Genomic DNA, 21,669 nt, shown 5'->3' on the forward strand with positions numbered 1-21,669 from the left:
CGTTCCCGAAGTCCCCTACGCATACCGGCTCTCCTCACGCCTACAACGCTTCGATCCCAAAAACTTGCTCTAGAAGAACGAGCCCTTCTGCTTCCCGCGTACCGTCACCTCCCCGCGTATTGCCACTTTTGGCACGACAGGGGCGAATCTTTTCGCTTAGCGTAAACTACGTGCACATGCCTTCTATTACGGTGCGTAGAAGATCGGCCGTGCACAAGGTCGTGAAAATGCGCTAGTTTAGTTATACGCAGCATGTGAACAAAGTGTGAATTTCTCGTAGGTGCTTGCATTACATGTCGATGAAACAACGCTCGCACTTTCTTTGCTTTATGTCAACGCTGCCCGCGCTGTTTGACTGGTGTATTCCCGACGGGACCTTCAGGGCGAAAGCCTTGAGTGCCCAATCGTGCAAAAAACTGGCGTTTTCGCTGTTGCCCGGTGCAAAACATGTCTGCGCTATAAAAAGTAAATAAACACTAATGCCCTCCCACACTGGGAAGAAGGATGATCTGCGAAGCTGGACGCAGTCCACGGAATGCACGAATCAAAACACCTTCGTCTCTAATTTGCGATTGAGCTTACTTCCTAGCCAATTAGCTTGTTTAAACTTCGAAGCACTCGAGCTTTATTCTAGCGAATAAACATGGGGCTGTCTTCTCCTTTCCTTGTGGTAGGCACATTAACTTCTGTGTAACACACCGACCCAATCCGCTCGACCAGAGGGGCACCAGACAGGTGCGATTGGCCCGTTGGACGCCCTATTTTAAACCTCTCACCAGCACAACGAACATGTCATCAGTAAGGGCAGTTCGGCATCTTATAGCTGTGCGTGCACGCCCCCTCCTGCCACCCCCCTTCACTTATGCACACATAAACTGGCAACCGGGGATGTGCGTGTGTTTAGAAGCGAAAGGCACCGCCAGAAATGTCTCTGTGGAAGCCCTTTAAGCTGAGCATGTAATATTGGCTCACGTCGGCGTTCTAAGTGGGCAAGATGCTATTCACCCCGGAGGGATTCGCAGCTACTTGACGAGCCACAACTTGAGGCGGCAACGCCGGTGACGGCGGCTTTCCATTGTCTTCGCGGCCATTGGCGCTTCTGCTCCCACCAAGGCTCCTTCAATTCCCGCTCTTCTTTTAAAGGGGCCATGAAGACAAAATGAAAGTTTGATTCATTCAAAAGATTGCCTCGTTAGAATCATGCTGCCACCACTTTTAACGTAAACTTCTCTCAAGTAAGCTTTACAATCAGGAAAAAGGGAATGGTCATGCGACCCACTTGCTGATTTCCCGCAACAAAACCCATGATGTCATACCAGCGAGCTCTGCGATTGGCGGAGGCCGGAAAAAGCAAACGCAAATTAGGCAGAAACTACAAACTTGGCGAACGAGCTATTAGCGCTTAAATTTAGGGCACATTCTTTTTATATCAGTAAGAATGATGGGATAAACAGTGCAAGTTACGAAAGCACGCGTAAACACATAAGTACCGATGCGTACTGCTGTTGGTACTGCGCGCACTATGCTTCGTTTAGATGCACAGCACTGCGGGGATTTGGGGTTGTCTCAGACGACACGGGCTGATTGACCCAAGCGGCGGGGTCTTAAGTGATCATATTTGTTGAGCGAGCACCATGTATCACGAAACGATTATTTTCTCTATGAAAAAAGACAAGCCAAGTTTAAATACGGTCAGAAACAAACCAAAGGCAGAAAACAGCTTGTCGTGGCGTGGCGGCGCCATCTAGGTTGAATAACAGTAAGGAAGTCTCCGCTCCACACCAAGTTTAGCTGAAAGACCTTGTCATTGCAAACGCCGTTCCAACACAAGTTTTGGCGCGAGGATCAAAATTTGAGATTAAATTGATTAATTTCGCAGTGAATAAACCATCGTTTGCTTCCGGACAAGCGCTGGGGCACTATAGAGCTCGAAATATTTCGAATAAAACAAACTTGCATTTGGTCGTCATGGCCCCTGGGGTCGTGAAGATATTTAAAAAAAAAACTGTGTTGTGTGTGCGCTTATAACCGTGGAACCTTGACAAACAAACAATGCATACCCGTTTCGTTGCCAGATATCGGCAAATAGGAAAACAAATGCAGTTACGGTTTCACCGAGGCTTTCCTCCTCAACTCGTGAAGTGACGTTTCAGTAAGTCAGTGAGCAGCCAATCACAGTTCTCCCTCGTCTGCACAATATGTCGGCATAGAGCGGGCTTGCAAAGGGTCAGATAAAGCTACAACATCGGCGCCATGATGAAACTCGCCCTGCAACTCAACGAGAGATGTCTGATCTCTGATACGACTGATCAACATGGTCGAACTTTCAGTCAACAACGCCGGCGAGTGGCGCAGGCAGAAGTAACCACGTTTAATAGAAACTGGGCATTCGTAAACTCTGTTTGCGCTGTTTTGCACAAGTCTAAACTGTCGTTTTGCTAGCCGACATTCTTGCAGTTTGCCGACGTCTGTCTCACGTAGCCTGTAATGTGAGTTGCGCGAACGTGAAACTTCTGGCCTGACGAGATAAATGACTGAACGCTTAAAATGAGTTTATTACGTAAACGCATTTATCGAAGGAACTTAGAGTAGTCGGAACTTCAAACCCACCCATCATTCTTTCATCAAGCGGAAAAACAACTAGCGAGAAGGAGCGATACAGCGCCGAGTCGCCAAGTCCCAAGATCACGCAGTTCGACGATTGTTTTCCTGTTCCCTGTAATAAACAATGCTGTTAAAGCTGTGCCGTTGATTGTATACGCTCCGCTTTGGCTTTCTGCATAAGCGCTCAACAGTAAGTTGGCGGTTAAAGCTCTGGTTGATCAGTATTTATGAAAACACGACAGACTTCTGGGTTACAAATGCGAAGCGGCTTTTATGCAGCAGTTTTTCGCCGCGCGCGCTTCTCACGTCGATAGTGTGGTCACTGTAGTGGATAAAGTGTCCGACAGGCTGGCCGTAACGTTGGGCTGGCCCGGAGGCCGCAAGTTCGAATCTCACGAGGGAACAGTTTTTCTTTTTCTTTTTGCTTGAGAGGTCTCGGGCCATTCCATACAAAAAAGGCAACATTTCGAAGAGAATTCGGCAAAAGAACGTGAAATTCCGCATGGAAATTGGCTAGAAACTGTACAAACCCCAGTAGGTCTGAGTTCTGCTGTTCTGCTGCAATGGTTGCCAGACAACTGAAGCGGTCACGACACCGCTCACGTGGATAGAAAACTGTTTTTTGGCAACGAACGAAGGATGCGTTATTTTTGAAATGTCGGGTTTGCAGCTTTGGTGAACATTATACACAAACAACATTGAACCACGTTCAACTCTCGAATGTACTTAACGTGACGTAATTCTAGTTGCGCTGCCGAACGACGGTACGCGCATGGTCGCTTGCGATGCGCCTTAAAACGAAAATTTCAATGGCGCCTCCTAAACTCCAGAAGCAATGAATTGTGAAAATATTTGGGATTTATGTTCTTAAAATGCCGCTCATGCAGACAAAATTAAGCTAAGACAAATGAATTTTCTCTTCACGATCCCTTTAAGCTAACTACATGCGTGCGTCTCATAGATAGTTAAATCCTGTAAGGGCTCTAGCTTTGTTCCAGCTGACGAACATGTGGCTGTCCGTTTCCCGCCTGCTTCGTTCGGCATCTTATTGTCTAAAACCCACCAACCCAAACCACTCGACTACGGAGGACAGCTGTCAGGTCGCATTGAACCGTGAGAATTCCACGTTTGAATCTCCCAGCAGCACAACGGGCGTGCCATCGGTATACCGGCATGAAGCATAGCTGTTCGTTAGACATATTGTGCTTCGCTGTAAAAAGGCATTATGCTGCGGTCGTTATTTTTTGCTGACCGCGTCGCACCTGGTTTGAAGTGGTAGCACTCATGAGCTGGACAATTTAGTGAGGTACTAATGACGCACGGATGTTTCACCTGGCTGATTAAATTTTCCTCGCCTGATCTGCACCGGAGACTCGGTCCGATATTTTCAGTGCATACCGAGAGCATTCTTGCAGTAGCTAACAAAACATCCTGAATCCGTAAGATCATCACTCGTCAAGGCTGAGGACTGCTGCAATTCTCTCCGGTGCCTTCACCCGCCGCGGTGGCTCAGTGGCTAAGGTGTTGTGATGCTGAGCACCAGGACGCGGGTTCGATTCCCGGCCGCGGCGGCCTCTTTTCCGATGGAAGCGAAAAGCGAAAACGCCCGTGTGTTCGAGGTTTTGGCGCGCGTTGAAGATCCCCAGGTGGTCCTCATCGCCTCATCGCCTGCGCTGCGTCGGCGCGTTAAACCCTAAAATCAATCAATGAATCTACGGTGCCTTCAGCTGCAGCTGTCGTGGTTCGGACTAGCTTTTTCCTGCAACAGCATTAAGGAGGTAATGAAGACAGAATACAACTTCGTCAGTTTGAAACAATTAGCCTTTGGTGCGTCACGCAGTCCCATGCCACTCACAAAAGATGCTTTTTCGAATCAACAAAAAACAAACGCAAGAAATACAGAAATGCTTTCAAATTTCCCGTTACAGGGACGTTATATGGGCAGGAGGGACGTGATATGGACGAGGACTAAATTAATAGTTTGCAGTGTGTTGCGAAACGATACGACTAAACGATACTACAGACCCCAGTATACACTCGGCCAGTCAATTTTTAATCATTCAGGGTGTAGGGCAACGGTCGGAATCGCACAAATAAGATGCCGTGACGGCAGAGAAGTCGCCGGAAAGTGGCCGCGGTATCGCCACTGCTTCACCTCTTCTCGTTATTATCTCTGTTATTTGTACAGAGAGCTACACACTTGATTATAACACAAGTTTCGTACTTAGAGCCTGATCTTGCCTCGGCCGGAAAGCATTTGAAGAAAACTATTGTGCCATTCTGAAGTCTTAACCATTTATTTTGACCTCAACGTTTTTTGTGAAACGTTTGAGTCCTCAGTTTTGAGAGGAAACCAGTTGAAGTTGGACTGGGTGTTGTAGACAAGGGTGTTGTGCACTGTACGGAGTTTGTCATAGAATTTCTGTCATTGTTATCGGGACAAAACGGTCTTTCACAGCCGGACTCTATACCGCTACCCCCCAACGGTTTTATCTCTATGGGCAAAACGCCAAGACCTAAGACGCCGAGCGCATGCGTTAGGCCAATCGGGCATACAGCGTAGAGCTCAGAATTCGTTTAAGGAAACCACAAAAGAATCATTGAAACCGCATTATGGATGATGAGGTGTCTGTGAACAATGGACCGCCCCCCACCTTCCACCACAATGTGTTTGTCGTGAAGATTATGTTTGCAGATTATGTTTGAAGGGTAGGCAGAACTAGTGTCACTGAATCATACCCAGCTTTCTCGCTCAAAATTCCGACCTCTCAGGAATCTAGGAAAAACACTTCAGGAAAATGATATTTGGCATGAAGCAAGAAGTCGACGTGACGTTAAAAACACCAAAATAACTTTCCAGGATTCTGAATACTTTTTGTGTAATCCGCTGTCAAATCTTACTCCCCATGCATTTTTATGGGATAGTTTCCATGGCTCAGGAACCTAGTCGTGCAACGTGCGAGACTTGAAACTATGTACAAAGCAAGATTTCGCCCCCAATATTAGCTACGCCAAAAAACTTTACATTTCGTTAAATAACTATAGAGTAATCGTTGTTGAAAGGACTGTCATGAGCGGGAAAACTGCACATGAGCGCAGTTTATGCCCAATACGCCGGGTGCATGCGTCAGACTGGGCAGGACCCAGCATTTGCCGCATCTTCGGACATGCCTGTGCGGCTGAAATGCTCTTACACGCGCTATCATTGATTCGCATTCGTAACGACGTCAGTCGCGTGCAGCCGCTGAGCAGGGAGACAAGCAAAGCCTATCAGAAATGGCCAACTAAAACGCATAAACAGCAAAATGGCGGCGCCCATGTACCGTCGCACAAAGGTCACGTAATGCGAACTGATCAACCATCGCGGCGGCGGCACGGAACAAGTGTCTATACTCGGTACGTTTGTCCAGTGACACTAGACGAGCGAAAGCAAAAGCCCGCCGAGACGACACGAACCGTTTTATGCCCTCCTCTATCACCATTTATATTGGTTTACACCAGCTTTGCTTTAGATGCATTGTCGCAGGGCGGGATGGCGACCAATTTTAAAGCAAAGCTTTTTACCTCTACCCCCCAAGGGTTCTTTCGCGACCGTTTGTGTCAACAGAAAACTCCCGAGAACAAATAAAAGAATTTGCTGGCAACGCCGAGAATCGAACCTGGAACTAATAGAGTAACGGAGCGAGAGCCCGTTGTCTTAACGATTTAGCTACGAGCCCACGCGTAGACCCGGAAGACAGGTGGTTGACTCACCAAGCGCATCTATACGTGTTTACCCCATGCATTCTCGCTGAATGCCCCGTGATAGCGTCACGCGACCTCTCGCGCCGCTATGCGCTCCACCCACGGCATGTCTAGCGGCCCTGTGCGCGCCTTGCGGGTGTGCTAGGAGTTACAAAAATTAAAGGAAGCTCACACCAACGCATATCATCTCACTTCTAGTACGCCAGTGTGCTAAAGCCTGTGGTCTCCGGTGTTCACGTAAAAACTCAGCTCCATGACGTCTGCCCTCACGCCAAACGACACATCAAGGAACACATTCAAATACTCCTTGGTGCCCACGCCATCACTCCAAGCCCCAGCATCAAGATCCTGGGCCTACTTCGCCAGGCCAACACCAAGAGTGACGTATCCTTGCAGCGCCTCAAACACAGCATCAATCAAATCATTCACATGATCAGGCGAGTTTCCACAAAGAAGCGAGGCCTCGAGGAATCCGATACTTTTCGATTATTTCAAGCTTTTGTCCTCTCGAGAATCACTTACGTCAGCCCCCTGTCTTCTTCTCGACAAGGAGGACATAAAGATGCTTTATATAATGATTAGAATGGCGGTTGAGCAAGCCATTTGTCTTCCCATGAGGGCGCCCAGAGAGGCTGCTTAGCACGGGGCTCCACTACACGGTGTAAGAGCTGATAGCGGGCCATCTTTCTAACAAGAAGCTCCGAATGAGCAGAACTGTGGTGGGTCGCCGCATCCTTCACCAGATTGGCTGGGCAGCACAGAATGCCACTTCGTTTGATGTACTCCCGGACTCTTGGCGACAAGAACTAAAGATGCTCAATATATCTCCATACTGGTTTGAAGCCTGGTATTAAACTAGCACGCGCCTATACACACAGTGGGTTATTTGGAACTAAAACTACAGTTTTTGCAGCCCATAGTGCATGTCGGCATATTTTCATGCCATGACAACGTAAAGTGATGTGATACAATTCTTTCGAGCGTTCGGCAAGGTTGAAGCAACTGTTTTACGTTACATATGATTACCGAGAATCACAATGCCTTCTGCCAAAGCCGACAGCCCCGATTTCGTGGAATTTGTTTTCGTCTTCCATTTTCACTGTTGTCGATTACTAGCAGCTGGCTGTTCCCTTTGTTCGAAAGATTGTTGAATACAGAAGCTGACGCCTGGCTAAGACGCTTCGCGCTCCGCACAGGACCGGCTTCGCGAGGAATGGGGCGACGCCGGCAATGTTTATTCCGCTGCGGCATCCAAAACTATACTTAAACTCACACCTTGAGCTAGTGTATGCGATTTTAAGCGTATTATTATGATAAAAAGTTACGCACACGCAAAATCTGGTGCGGACAAGCATCAGACGCCAATAGAACGCAATGAAACAGCAGGGAGAGTGAGCCCGAGTAAAGCACACGACATATGCGAGAATCCCTAAGCCGACGTCATGGAGGCGCGCTTCGCAACGCCGCCCGTGGTCCCGCTCACCGCCGATTGCGCAGCTTTTGTTTCACTTTGATTGGCTTGCTCAGTGAAATCCCAAACAGACAGCAGATAGACAGACAGACAGCCCAAAATTTCGGCGTTCAAGCAGCCCAGGAAAGACTATGGTCCTGAAAGAGTTTAACGACAGCGGATTCTCCCATTTATCACAGCTACCAGTAAATTGACGAGTACCGAGTTTCGCGGCTCTGCCGTGTGGCGCGCTGGCGTCGTAACCACAGCGGAAAAGTCTTCTGCGGGTGCCGGCGCTCCCTTACTGCCGTCACTCACTAGCTCCCCAACCACATCGTCCTCCGCTGGCTCTGCAGAGTTGCCCGTAGCCCTTCCCGCAGCCGAACAACAGAGCATTTTATTTTCTTCGTGGACTGGAGCAAACAACGAAGTCAGGCAGGGCTCACTCGCACTCTCCTCTGTATTTGTGGTCGCGCGCTTCGCTGTGCATAATACACGAAGTCGCCGTCGTCCTCGCCGAGGCGTACACAGCGGGCTCCGTTTCGCGCAAAACCCATCCCGCCCATCGAGATTGGTCGGCGGTCCGCGCGCGCGCGTCAATTATTAACGTGTGCTGCTCTGGGCGCAAACGGCGCACGCGCTGCTGCGAGATGAACTCTCTCGTGTTGAATGTTGTGTTCCGCGCTCTCGGACGGCGCCGGCTTGCTCGTCCGCTCGCGTGCAGCGGCGCTGCGGGACGCCCAGCGCTCTTCCATCGGGGCAACCGAGAGCGCTTCGGGGCACTCGAGGCACGCGATGCCTCCCCCTTCGTACGCCGCGGTGCAGTGCGGTCCTTGTGCGTGCGCGACGGTGAATTAATGAGCACGCGCTGGTTTATTTACGTATGTACGAGCACCGACGTTCGCTGACTGGCTCGTCGGTCGGAAACGGTGTGTTGCAGCTGACCGCAGTTTTTTTTTTGCCCTCCAGTGGACGTGGCGGGGCCTTTGATGTAGACGACGTCAGTTTTATTAGACGGCAGCCACTTTGGGTGCAATCCTTCTGTAGTCGGTGATTTTTTAGTGAATAAATAGCATCAATATTTCTATTTAATAATTTTTGTAATTTATTTATTTTGTTAGGTTGTGTTATTTATTTATTTATTTATTTATTTATTTATTTATTTATTTATTTATTTATTTATTTTTTTAAAGGAGTACTTCTAGCCTTGGGGCAAGGCTTTAAGCAGGAGTGGGCGATACAACGAAAGGAAACAGCCCAAAACGCATATATTTCTAATGCGATCATGCCTTTCTAATGCATGATTGCATTGGCTGTGCTATTCCGTCTCTCGGCCCTAGTTTCCCGAGGTTCTCGTCTTCCCGTGGCGGCCAAAAAATAATCAGAAGAAGCGATCCGCGCCGGATCACCCCTTCGGTGCCGTACAAAGCCGGGTTTTTCTCTTGGGAGAAGTAATGTGATTGAAGGTCCCGTTAAAAGTGCTATAAATAGCAACAAAAAAGTAGTTGAACTAACCAGTTTGACAAGAAAAGTAAAGCTAATGTGGCGGACAGGCCGCTCTCATTTTTGATCTCCAAATACTTTTTTCAGTCTCTGAGGCAACTGGCGATAGGCACTTCAAGTCTTCTAGATTTCCTCCGATGCCTTCAATTGAAACGGGGCGGCTTCTTTCCTCCCAGCTAGATTGAGCCGTAGTCAACGTTGTTCGCTTTCTTCTTTCTTAATTGCTGCACGCTATATTTCCCTATCATTCTCTAGTACCGTTTTTCCTTGCACATATTTCATATTTTTACTTCTTCTGTGCTTACTTCTTTCTTCCCTGTATTTTCATTCGAGCCTCGTTGCGTCATTTATTCCTTCGTTCTGCTATTCCTTTCGTATTGATCCACAGTTCTCCTACTGCCCGAACCCTTGACCACCATGCCTACATCCACTATTGACGCGTTTGCAGTTTGGTATACACCTACCTTTTTATTCATTTATTGATACTGCTAGCCTCAACTCCGGAGGCTGTTGCAGGAGTGGGGGATACATGAATAATAAGCGTGCTCGTTTTGAACAATTCACAAAAGCAGAAAAAAGGGTCAAGGTGAAAACAACAATATCAGCCAAATAGATTACACACATATACACGTGGCAATTCAAAGGATAACAATAATTATGCATTACATATAGAAACACATGAAAGGTTCAGCAATAGGGAGTACAGAACACATATCAAGAGGGATTATTGAGCAAAAACTTAGACAATTTTGAAGCAAAATTATCAAGGTATGAACTAGTAACAATTTCATTAGGAAGACAATTTCATTCTCTTATTGCACGTGGAAAACAAGAGTATTTAGAGGATTGATTGTGGAACCTGTACTCAATAAGATGTTTGTCGTGTCTTGTTCTTGTAGACCTGGAAACAGATGGAGTAATGAATTTCTTACCTCGCCTTTCCAAGGTCTCTGCTGATCTTCGCACGCCGGCCATCCCGTTTTCTCTCCCCATGGCCCCAACTGTGTTCTACCTTCGTTTATTGCGACAATCACACCTTCATCCCTTTTCATTTCATGATCCACTCTTGCTGATGATTGTCACGGTATCTCCGCATCTTTCCCGTCTCCCGCTCACCGCAGCTTCCAGGGCCCATGTCCGCGGTGTCTCAACTGGAAAACATTTTATGCACGTCAGTCCTTCTTTTTCGCCACAGCATTAACGAAAAGTGTGGCTGCGAATAACAGTTTTCCAATTTGCATGTGACGTTTCGAAGTTCAGCGGAGTTTGCTCATCTTTTCTGGGGCGTGGAGGCCATCACGAGCAGGCTTCCTCTGCAGCGACGCGATGACAACGAACTGGCGCCGGCTTGGACGTTGCGCCAGAGAGACGGCGACGATCGTGAATTATTGGCGCGCCTTGGGCGTCTGCAAACCGCGCTAATAATAGAGTAGAAGCTGCGGGCCATCTGTCCCTGTTCCGCTGTTTCTCTGGCGCGGTCCCAGTCGGATCCGGTTCGGAATTCGGGCTCGATTCAGAGTCTTCGTGTCTTTTTTTGCCTCCATCCGGGTTTCTTTATTATTTAATACACTGCTGGGAATGTGGAATCGCAGTTTCGCGCGTAATGACACTGTTGGGGCTAATTGGAACGTTGCTATGGGAATGCGAATTCGTGCGGAGAAACGCGTTGAAGATATGAAATAAAGAAATTTGAAGTTTCGGTTTTTCCAACAGTGAAGTTACGCGAAATGTTACCAGGGTGGATTAGAAACCATAGGCTCATGGTAGAAGAAGAATATGGTAATGCAATAAAGTGCTGAAAAAAAACTCACCCTAAAAACCGACAAAGACTAGTTCCACGCCGTCATCACCGCGTGATAAACTAAACGGACATGCGTTTCGATGTCGAAGGACCGGATACTGTAGCTATTGTCTTAAGTAGGGATAGAATGTTACCTTTTAGGATGTAAGTTGCAGGCGATATTTAAACGCTGGATTGGCGCCTTTTTGCCATTCGCAGTAGGAAATTACAGCATATTGTATTTTCACTCCTGCAGGGGCTCACAGAAGTCGTGCGTGACAGAACGTAACATGCGGAAATGTCCACTGCCCTGCCTGCAGACACTGCCCAAGGGCGATAAGGGCCCGTCAAACTGTTCCCAGCTTGTTTCATGATTACCTTGTGTAATAATTATTACGTTAAAAATTGAAATGGAAATAGAAAGAAGCGATATGGTCGCTACCACTGGGGACATCGGCATGTTTCTTGTGATTGTTGCAGACTAACTGACCAGTCGCATATGAGGCATGGCTCGAGGGCGCAAAGTTATGCGGTCTCGAAGCAGCTGAAGCGATCTCACGTTCGCGCCAAAATGGCGTCGCCGTCTCTTCCTTTCTTGAAAGCGGTATGTACACAAGCTGAACAGCGGCGTGTATTCAAGCGGTGATTTTTTTTCGGAGCCATTCAGTGGATTACCGGTAAAAGTGTTTATTGCTTTCCACTCCAATTTGACATTCCCCGTCACTTTAATGGGGAACCGGTCACGTCATTGTTGGTTCGACTCAAAGAGAGAAGATGTAATTTCTCTGCTCAAGCGGAAACCTGGAAGAAGGTTAGTCAGCTGTGGTGGGCTGACCGCCACGGCCTATGAGGTGTTGCCTTTAAGATTATTGTAGTTCTGCGATGAAATGATACTAAACGCCGCTGGAATACCATTTTATCGGAAATCAATTTGCACCGCATTTTACACCCTGGAGCTGTGTGCGGTAACTCTCCCGGCAGCTTGTATGCAAACGCTTCGCGGTCCAGCGGCCCCACGTGACATGTGGGACGTCACTCTGCGCGCTAATCTGTTAAGCAACTTCTTAAAGTTGCCGGCCGTTCGGGCTCTGTGGCCTCGAGGTAGAGCTCTGGGTACTGGCGCTGGACGCCTGGTTTCGAGCCGCAGCGGGTCTAACCTTTCTTTTGGCAAAACCCAGTCGAAAATGACGTGAAGAAAAGTTTCTGTAGTTTGTCGTATTTTCGCGCGTCGTACTGTCGTTTTGTCGTATTCTTGTCGTGTCGTGATTCTGATGCTCTGTCGTGTGCCGTATTCCTATCCTGATTTCGATATTCCATCGTGTTCCACCAGTAGTTGCACATGGTTTGAATTTTATTGCTCATTGTGGAGTGTAGCTTAAATGGCAGTTTTTGTTGTCACGACAGGAAAGTTTGTAGTTGAGGAAATTGACTTTGTTGTTGCGATAGAAATGTGTGTTGTAACAAGAGATGGCCTTGTCATAACAACGGGACTTGTGTTGTCACAACAAAGTTTTTTGTCGTACGAAAGGAATTCTTGTTAGGTTGTTGCCGTATTCCCGTTGTGATATTAGATTGGGAAACGTGGGAAAGGTCTTTTTGTTAATAATTGTGATTTGCTATCCTTTGGTCGGCTTATGTTCGGGGCGCAGCCTATGATAATGTCAAATGAACGTTCTGTATCGCGCAAAGTATCATCGAGCTGCGCAGCGCAGCTTTTGAATGGTTATGATGGAAAACGTTTATTCAGTAGCAACCATTGGGTTTTTTTAGAGCCCCTTGCTAGGAGTAGGCCAGCATCCCTTGGCACCTGGCGGATGCGTGAGCTTGGTTGATGATCGTTCGTTGAGCTTCCAGGTCTTAGCTGAATGTCAGTCTCCCAAGTGTCTAATATGTGTACGCCATCTGATATCTCTGGGCACGTCCATATCATGTTGACCAGGCTTTGCAGGCTTTTATAGTATTCGCATTTAAGTTCAAATTGATCTGGGCAGAGTTTACCAAGTACTAAAGGATTTTGGGCAAGTTCCACATGTCGTTTGCCCCAGATTTTCTGTTCCTTTTTTCCGGGTTTGCTATGCGCGTCTGGCTTTTCCTTCCGTTTTCATCTGCAGTATAGTGTTAGGTGAGCATCCTGCCGTTTTGGAGAATTTGTGTTTCAAACGTCGTTTTCAGATGCTTTTCAGGCAGACAGGCAAATGGGCCGTAGGGCAAGCTCGTTTGCTCCTTCATTGCCCCTGAGAGGCAACTGTGCCGGGGTCCAGATTAGTCAAACCTGGCGGCGTATTGCTTTTTTTTTTTTTGCAGGATACTTTGGAAATGCGCCCGCTGGAAGACAGTGCAGATACCGCGAAAAAAAAAAACCCGCAAAAACCCGACAGTGCTGGTTGCCTGTAAAGGATGCACCACCGCACGATGAGGGTTCTTGGGGTGAAGTCAGCTTTAGTTTTAGAGCGCTAGGAGTCCGGCGCGGAGTTGCAGACAAGACTAAAACTGATTATGAGTGTGCGACTGACCACGTGACCCTTTAAGGGTGCACCACTGCTTATGCGAAATATAATGGGGTGAAACGCATTTTCATTTAAAGCGCACAACTTCGTCTGCCCATCATGCCAGTGCGCAGTTGACACCTAAGAAGAAACGTCCGCTCGTGCTAGTCCCTGGGGTCCTAGAAGAAGTTGCGCCACTCTACACATGCTATTATTGTGCTGAAGCATCGTCTAATACTACCGCTTGCACATGTATATGCCAAGGATCCTAATTCGCAGTTTTGTGGACCTTAAAGATTAGAAATATTAGCGCAGCTTGCAGAAGTGGTGCAGGGCTGCGGAAACAGCACAGGGGGCGGCCCCTCTCCCTTCGTCGGAGACCCGGATGTTGCACCTCGAACGAATTTCCGAACTTGCCACTGAAAGTTCTCCATGTCCGCAGGCTTTCACATTTCTCCCAAAGTGGACCGCGTTAGCCCCCGGCAGCCGGCTTCGCCAACTCGGCGTGTTTAGTCTGAACTCGGCGTCTGTTCTCCTCACTTCAGGCGCGAACGTACGTGAACTGGCGGGGAGAATCGCCACGAATGCTGGTCAAAGTGTTCTCGGAGGTCGAGCTCGCCAACGCCGCGCGCTCCTCACCCTGACGTGCGCTCGGTATCTCTTCTCGGTATTTCGTTCTGGTAACGCTGGACGGCTGAACGAGGACCTTAAACAGCTCTGCTCTTAAAAGAAGACATCTGCGTGCGTGTGACCGCCCAGGTTGCCCTAGAGGGTGCACCACTACTTAAAGGGAGCTATTGTGGGGATGCGTACTTCAATTGTACCGCGGGCAGCGGTATATGTCAAGCGTTCAGGGGCACAATTGACACGAAGACAATCTTAGTCCGGGTTAGGCGTTTATCTAATTGAACAGTTATAGCATTGTTTGTGCTCATTCATGTAGAGTCCTGATACAACTTGGATTTCGTTTTCTGAGACATGGTTCACCCATGGCATGGCAGAAACGTCTGGCACAAAACGTCATGGTTTGTTCTGCTGCTCGCAGTACATTTTAATTTTAAGGTGTCCGCCTGTTATGGCTTAGAATGCCACGGTGCCCTTGGGGTGCTCCGATACTGGCTACGTTAATTATTGGTAGGTGAGCTTTTCCACTGCGAGGATCAGGAGAATATAATACAAGGCTTCAGTAGTCGGCTAAGATATGGCTTTTGCATCTAGGGGATCGTAGATAGGAATTAGTTGCTGTGTTTGATACACTGTCGGCTGTGCAATTTTATATCTGTGTGATAATCAAAAACGACGTGTCCGTTTATATATATATATATATATATATATATATATATATATATATATATATATATATGTATATTCGGCCGCTGACACCTCTGCCTCAGCTCATCACAGCTCTATGTTTGGGGTAGGGTCGTCGGTACCGGTTTTCTCACTTTGTTATTCAAATATTGGCCACTCAGTAAGCTTAGCTTCAATGGAAGAGAAAGCGTAATCGAATACGTTTTGATGTATGCCAGAATGTTGTCTCTCCCACGAGAAAGTTCTTACAATATTCTACCCCTTTGCGGAAACACACCTTATAATCATGGTGCTTCTTTAGTGCGTTAAAGTTCCATTCGTTTCTTTTATCGATGTCTGTTTCCTTTCTTCTTGGCAGGATAGCGTGCGTTTCCTACTTGACCCCTTGACTTTTGTGTTTCTAGGTTTACGGTTGTACAAACAACCGTAAACCCGCATGAACGGAGAGGTGGAGTCGAACGATATAACAAAAGAGGTCGCACAGACTTTTAACAACAGCTGGTAATCTTAACTATCACTTTTTCCATAGGTTTATTTTTCTTAGTTGGAAGGAGGGAGGTCTCGTTTGTCAAACTAGAGGTTGACCTTTTCTTTTTACTGTGCATCTTATAGATTGTTCCATAGTATTCACGCTGTCTTTCTGATGTCGGCATTTTTTCTTATTTATTCCTTTTTAGGAAGGCCCGACGAAGCGTCGACGTCTACTGATATGCTGGAACGAGGCAGCGCATCGCCTGACGTGACGGAGCGACAAGCCGTCCTTGATACGAAAAACCAAGCATCCCACCAACTGGAGTCATGGTTTCCAGGGCTGCGCTTGCCAGTTAGTCCTTTTTGCCATACAAGCGGAGATACAAAGAAGTGGGAGTCCTCCTCTTGGGAGTGGACGTTCGTCGTTCGATACTTGTCGATTGTGGTGCGAGCTCGCGTGAATTGCAACTCTGTTCTCTCCCCCTCGTTGCATGCGTGTGTGCTACGCGCGACTTGACTGTGCGCGAGGCCACCGTTGCAACGACCCGACGACAATCGATGATCCCAGTGCTTCCACGAGGGTACTTACCGCACTGTCTACGAGGACGAGAAGAGAAAGAAGCGGACTCAATGCCGTTGATGTGCGCCGATTAGGCGTCGTCCTTGTCGTGTTATCTCGGAACTTGACTCTTGGTGTTTCTGTGACCGGGTAGTGGCTATGCGGCCGCCTCGGTAGTCGACCACTGACCATGCGTGCGAATCTGTCGCGGAGGGCGCAGCAGGAGCCCTTGGCTGGATTGGTCACGTGTACGTCGCGGTTACTTGTGATCTTGTAGTAGTTTGTAGGCGACGCTACACACTGCTTCAGGCAGCATTATACTCTTCGCTGCTGCTTATGCGGGTGCCCGTAAGACGCGGAATTCTAGTGCTGGTGCGTGATTAAATGATTCCAAGTTGATGTCATCAAAATGTTGTTTTTAGTGTGTGCCACTCTCATCCCGTTTTTTTTGTGTGTGTGCTAAGCAACGAGTGTGAAATAGATAAAATAACCTGAGGGGAGGGTGTAGAGGCAGGGATTATTTTAGTGCGGAAAACCTTCGAAGCCTTTTCTCGAATTGCGTTTGTTTTACCTGTGGTTTTTCGCTCCTTACCTGTGGAAGGAATCGCTCCGTAATTTATCATCGCTTGCGTCTATTGCCGTGGCACCAGAAGTAATATCAACTAGGAAACGCTGCATTCAATAAAAAAGATCGGAGGAAGCGTTATGAACGTTGTATTGGGGGAAGGTTTCGAATTTACGGTTCCTTCTGTAATATAATCGAGCGTTGTAATTCCGGGTGGAATAATTACAGACATAAATTAAAACATAAATGACTGTCCCAAGGATAAAAATAAGGAAAAAAATAATTGGACTCGATAAGCTCAAGACAGGCAGTACCATTCAGTAGTCAAGGTAGGAGAGAAGTGTTTGCCAATGGTGAACCAAAGTACCAAATACAAAACAAAAAGGTCATCAGGGGTAATTTGAATATAGGACAGTCACAATAACATGTAAAATACTGTAGATACTGGCGCAGCTTGCGCTCCTAAAGTAAAATAAAGAGGTTTGTATCACTCGGAAGGGTACCGCTAGCCGTACAAGCTCCACGTTCTGGGAAAATGCGGGTTGTTCTGCCGTGCCAACGCCAGTAGGCCGTTTACCCGCAATAAAGAAGCTCAACCATTAGCTTCATTTATTCGAACTAGCGAATCCGTTTCTTGCTGGTACGAGGCAGAGCACACTGGTAAACATTGCTGCGATATTTTGGGATTATAAGCTCACACTTTATTCGTGTATTGTGGTGTACTTGCTTCCGTTATCAGAATCGGTTTTGAAGTATTGAGGAAGTGTAAAGCAAACTTTTTCTCCAGTGTTGAATTTCGTCGCCCATAAAAACAAAATTTTAGGGTACCTAACCTTCCTCTACACAGCACGTCACAGCATGGATCTGTGGAGCTGTATTGTTGAATACTGCATTTTTTTTAAAGCAGTGCTTTTGTTCCTGACTGTTTTGCTTTCGTTTTTTAAATGATTCGTCTCTTGTGTCAGGGGGGAGGGTGGGGGTTGAATGTGAACCTTGGAATGTGCGTATCATTGCGTGCTGTGTTGTTGAATAATGCGGCCTTATACTGTTGTTTTCTCCGAACACGCATCGTTGAGTGCACATGCGTGTACATAGGTTTGTTATCTCTGAAATTGGTCTGTTTTCTGAGGGGCTGTGTCGTCGGTGCGTCACACCTTTACCTGCTTTATGTCTGCTCTTGTACGGCGCTTTGAACTGCATTCTAGTAGTTACAGACTGTTGTCTTGTCCTTGTCCTTATGTTTTGCTGACTACTATGACAACATGCAGCTGCGTTGTTTTCTGGAGTATTTCTTAAGTTTTAACGCCGGTAACTTTATCCGGGCAGATAGCAGCAGCGCCCAGTAGCTTCTGAAATGTGGCCGTAACGCTTTTCCGGGACTACTTACGCAATATATAGTCAGGTGCATTTATATTGTATTGTCGAGGCTGCTGCTTGCCACCAATCGTCACAAACTTTGTTTCCAAGTACATTTCTGCTATTAGGGTAAAACTGCGTAAGTCTTTTGAGAGAAAACATTGAAACCTACAAATGCATCAAGCATCGTCACGGTCGGCGTGTATACTGTACATGAGTAAAGACACGAGTCAATTCAGAACAGCTGTAATATAATAAGTATTTACATAGTTAGTCTACGCACCCTTTTGGTTACAGTAATTGTGTTGCGTTGTAATTTGACTTTTCAGCCATGTACCGCAAAAGTTCGATTTCTTCGGAAGAAAAGTTTTGGAAGTATCATGCGCCCTGGCCGGAGTTCGCTAGTAATAGGTGGCCAAATTTCTACGCCTATCAGCCCAAAGCCTCTGGTATACATTAGCCTATGTAAGTAGCTGGTTACTCGTCTAAAATATTTTCTCACCCAGCTGTTCGGAACTTACCACACATCTAACGGTGACACTGCAGACATCTGAAATCTAGAAATAAAATTCCCGTTGTCTTTGATAGGCCGTAGGTACGAATAATTTAACAAACTTTCCGACACCTACTATGATACCACTTTCGTCTCTTGACGCAGAGTGTCGTGCAAACGCACTAGGGCGTAAACTGTTCGAGAAAATAATTACAGCTTAAAGGATCCGCACTACGGCCAGTGACCGCATTATATCATCTTTCAGTAGTTGTTTTTTATTACCCTGGCCTCAAGCTTCTGTGTGCGACCTATGAAAATAGGTTTTAATTTGAAAATGTGCCATGAGAACGTCTCCATTTTCTTACATAGTCTAGTCGACATTATGCCAAAGAAGCTAATCGTTAAAAAATCGAGCAAAATAAACCTTCTGAATGTTGCCTATAACCATGTATCATTCTACCCGAATTATTGTAATGTAGTGTATTATAACGCTTTGTTTGAAAAGTTCTATGTAGGGAGGCATGAGTCGTGTTTGTGGGCATATTAAATGGAGCTCAAGGTTGGGAATGGAAGTCATTCGCGTTATTCTTGCCGTTGTTATGCGTCTGCTTCCTTCAACTTGCAACAAAAATCGCTTAATATTATAAACATGTAACAGTCATTGCTGACATTTGAGGTTTACCGGGGGCTTGCGTGAAAGTCTTCAACGTTTATTTTTGGTAATGTTCTTTGAATTGTTTTTAATATTCATTTGGATTGTTTTGGCAGCCTTCGCTTGCATTGGCGCAGTCCTGGTAAGCAGGTTCATGTGCTTTGTGCGAAAATAACTCACTGTGGCGGCGTCTGTCCATTCCAGATGCGACACGTAAACATGAAAGTCCTTCTCTCGTCCTCAGTGACGCGCCATCACATGATGAGTTGGCTTTCAGTGCGCGGTATTTGAGGGTACGTTTACTAAACCATGTTACTTTAAGTGGCCTTTTGACTCTTGCTGCGTATTCTCTTACGTTTGGAGGGATGCCATGTTGTATTTCACATTTGCAACGAATCTATGAATTTTTTTTGTTTGGCATGCACAGCAGCACCTAGAATGACCTATTACGTGTTCGCTTGATAAACGTGTGGTCAATCATTCTAGTTCCAGGTCTCACAAGGCAGCCAGAATACTTGTGCGCCGTGGTCTCCAAACATGGCCGAATAGTTTTTTGCGTTGAATGCCATATTTAGCTCGCCGTTGCCTCACCGGTAATAAATACTCCCGTGAGGCCTTTATTGTTTTTTTTTGTGCTAGTGGGGTGAAGAGTAAGCGCCAAAGAGCCACACTTCATTTGAATTGAATTTGAAATTTCCCGCCTGATCTGATATTTCTGCCAACCCACGGTGCCATGCAAAAATGTCCACTACATGTTAGTGGATCGGGGTGTAGCATTTCCTGCAGAACTTCCATGTTATTTTGGACTAGCTTGAAATTGCGGCCATGAATCTGGATGCGAAGTTGGGATAGTTGATGTATATTCCACTTGTAAAACAGTGTTACTAGACACTGGACAAGAGGGGAAAGCAGGACAGGCGGTATGATGTGTACCCGTCTTCTTGGGCCACGTGTAGTAAAGGGCTGTTTCAACAAGACCAGCATATAACTAAATACTGTTATTGCTGTAGGAGATATGCGGCGTTACATGTTTGCGTGAAAAGGTTTTCTGTGAAATTACAAACTTCGTGATACTCAAGCACTTCGTTTTCTTCCGCTGTGTGTTTTAACGTCTAATCACGCTGTTCCAACAGTAACAGTTACGGTCGGCGGAAGTTCCGAGGCGCTTACAAAATGAGGTGACTGTTTACGTTGATTTTGTGCCTAGAGTGATACTGTCTTCAAAGATGTTATCGGTGTGTATATAAAAAAGCTTCTGACGTTCTGTGCGTCCACATCAAATTGTGACGAGTTGTACGAGAAACAAGCGTACTGCCAACGAAGATTTCATGTTTCAATATCAGACCTGACATGCACAAGTTGTGTACTTGTTAGGACGGTTAAACAAGTTTTTTTGAAAGACATAGAAGACGTGCAAGTCCGAAGCAAACGCGGAGAGTGTCACCCGAGAACTGGAGGAGGAGGACAAACATTTTATTGAGCCTTTAAAGGCCCCTTAGGGGGGCGTGGTGACCGGCGTACCGGTGACCGCAGCAGCCCTCGCCGTGACCACCCGTTGGGTAGACAGGTCGGAGCTTCCCAGCGCCTCAGCCCTGTGAGCTCTCCACTAGTGTCGCCCACAACTGCGGGTTTGGTCCGACCGTGAAGTTTAACCGACACCACCAAATTCCAACATAGCCTTGCAACATTCGTTGGCACTCAGTGCCAGTAAACAAATAGCAAGCAATCGGGTGTCATACACATGCAAAGAGATCTCGGGTGTCATATCACCCGAGATTAAGAGGCCTTGGGTGATGTGGCACCCGAGGCCTCTTGGCATGCGTGACGAGACTGACAACTGCCGGTGTCTATTTCCTGCGCACCGAGACGAATGAAAGTACGGCGATATTCTGCCTGCAATGCTCCTACTGTTGCTACTAAACTCACACATGTCCTCCTCAGTGTTTCCCTAAATAAGCAAATGTTTGCAGGGAAGCACAGTTCACTTTTCTTACATGATCGTTTTTGGCATGCACGATGTTCCGAAGGAAGGAAACCCACTGACACCTATTGGTGTGAAACACGTCCCAACTGGTATCAGCGACAACATGTACATATTAACTGTTCCAGAAGGATAGGAAGCTATCTCGATGTCTTGGTCCCAAAACCGGCACAAAAAAGCGTTCCTGGGCAGGGCCGATTCTATCGCATGAATGTCTCCTGCTAATGTTGGCCTGTACAACTGAATTCTGCGCTGCACACTACACGTGGAAATTCTGGGCCTAATTCTTCATGCTTTGAAGCTCATCGTCGCAAAGCCGTGCAATGTACACTTCGTGCTCATTCAGTCTTCGCAATATACTGAAGTTATAACGGGAAAAAAACATTGATAACGGGAGCGTAGTCATGTATGTGAAACGTGTGCATGTGTCGACGAATACTCGAAAGAATGAAGTCATATCGCCGTTTGTACAGTAATTACATGTAAACAGAGTATTAAAGCTTTGTCTTTCAGGTGGTTCGAGTGGTCTCTTGCGTTGTTTCTTTTGACGGATGAAACTGGCATGCAGGCCAAGTACCTAGCTGAAAGCAAGACGAACGACCTCTTTTGCGGAAGATTTGCCATCCGAATTTATGCACTCTGCGTTGAAAGCGTGAGAAGTTAACACAGGCCAAGGCGCTAATAAAAAGTAAAATGGAATATTAATTATATATG

General features: G+C 46.7%; 1 protein-coding gene across 1 annotated transcript in view; it reads left to right on the forward strand.

Annotated features, from left to right (window-relative positions):
• The window catches only part of LOC144149940 (beta-1,4-glucuronyltransferase 1-like), a 279,455-nt gene extending 257,974 nt beyond the window's left edge, over positions 1-21,481 (forward strand). Inside the window, exon 8 of the mRNA XM_077681684.1 lies at positions 15,556-21,481. The gene's annotated coding sequence lies outside the window, so the exon portion shown is untranslated. The remainder of the gene's footprint in view (positions 1-15,555) is intronic.
• Positions 21,482-21,669: the final 188 nt, after the last annotated feature.

Source organism: Haemaphysalis longicornis, unplaced genomic scaffold, assembly GCF_048455015.1.
Source record: "Haemaphysalis longicornis isolate Haplotype H1 unplaced genomic scaffold, Haemaphysalis longicornis Haplotype H1 scaffold_8, whole genome shotgun sequence".
Lineage (NCBI taxonomy): Eukaryota > Metazoa > Arthropoda > Arachnida > Ixodida > Ixodidae > Haemaphysalis > Haemaphysalis longicornis.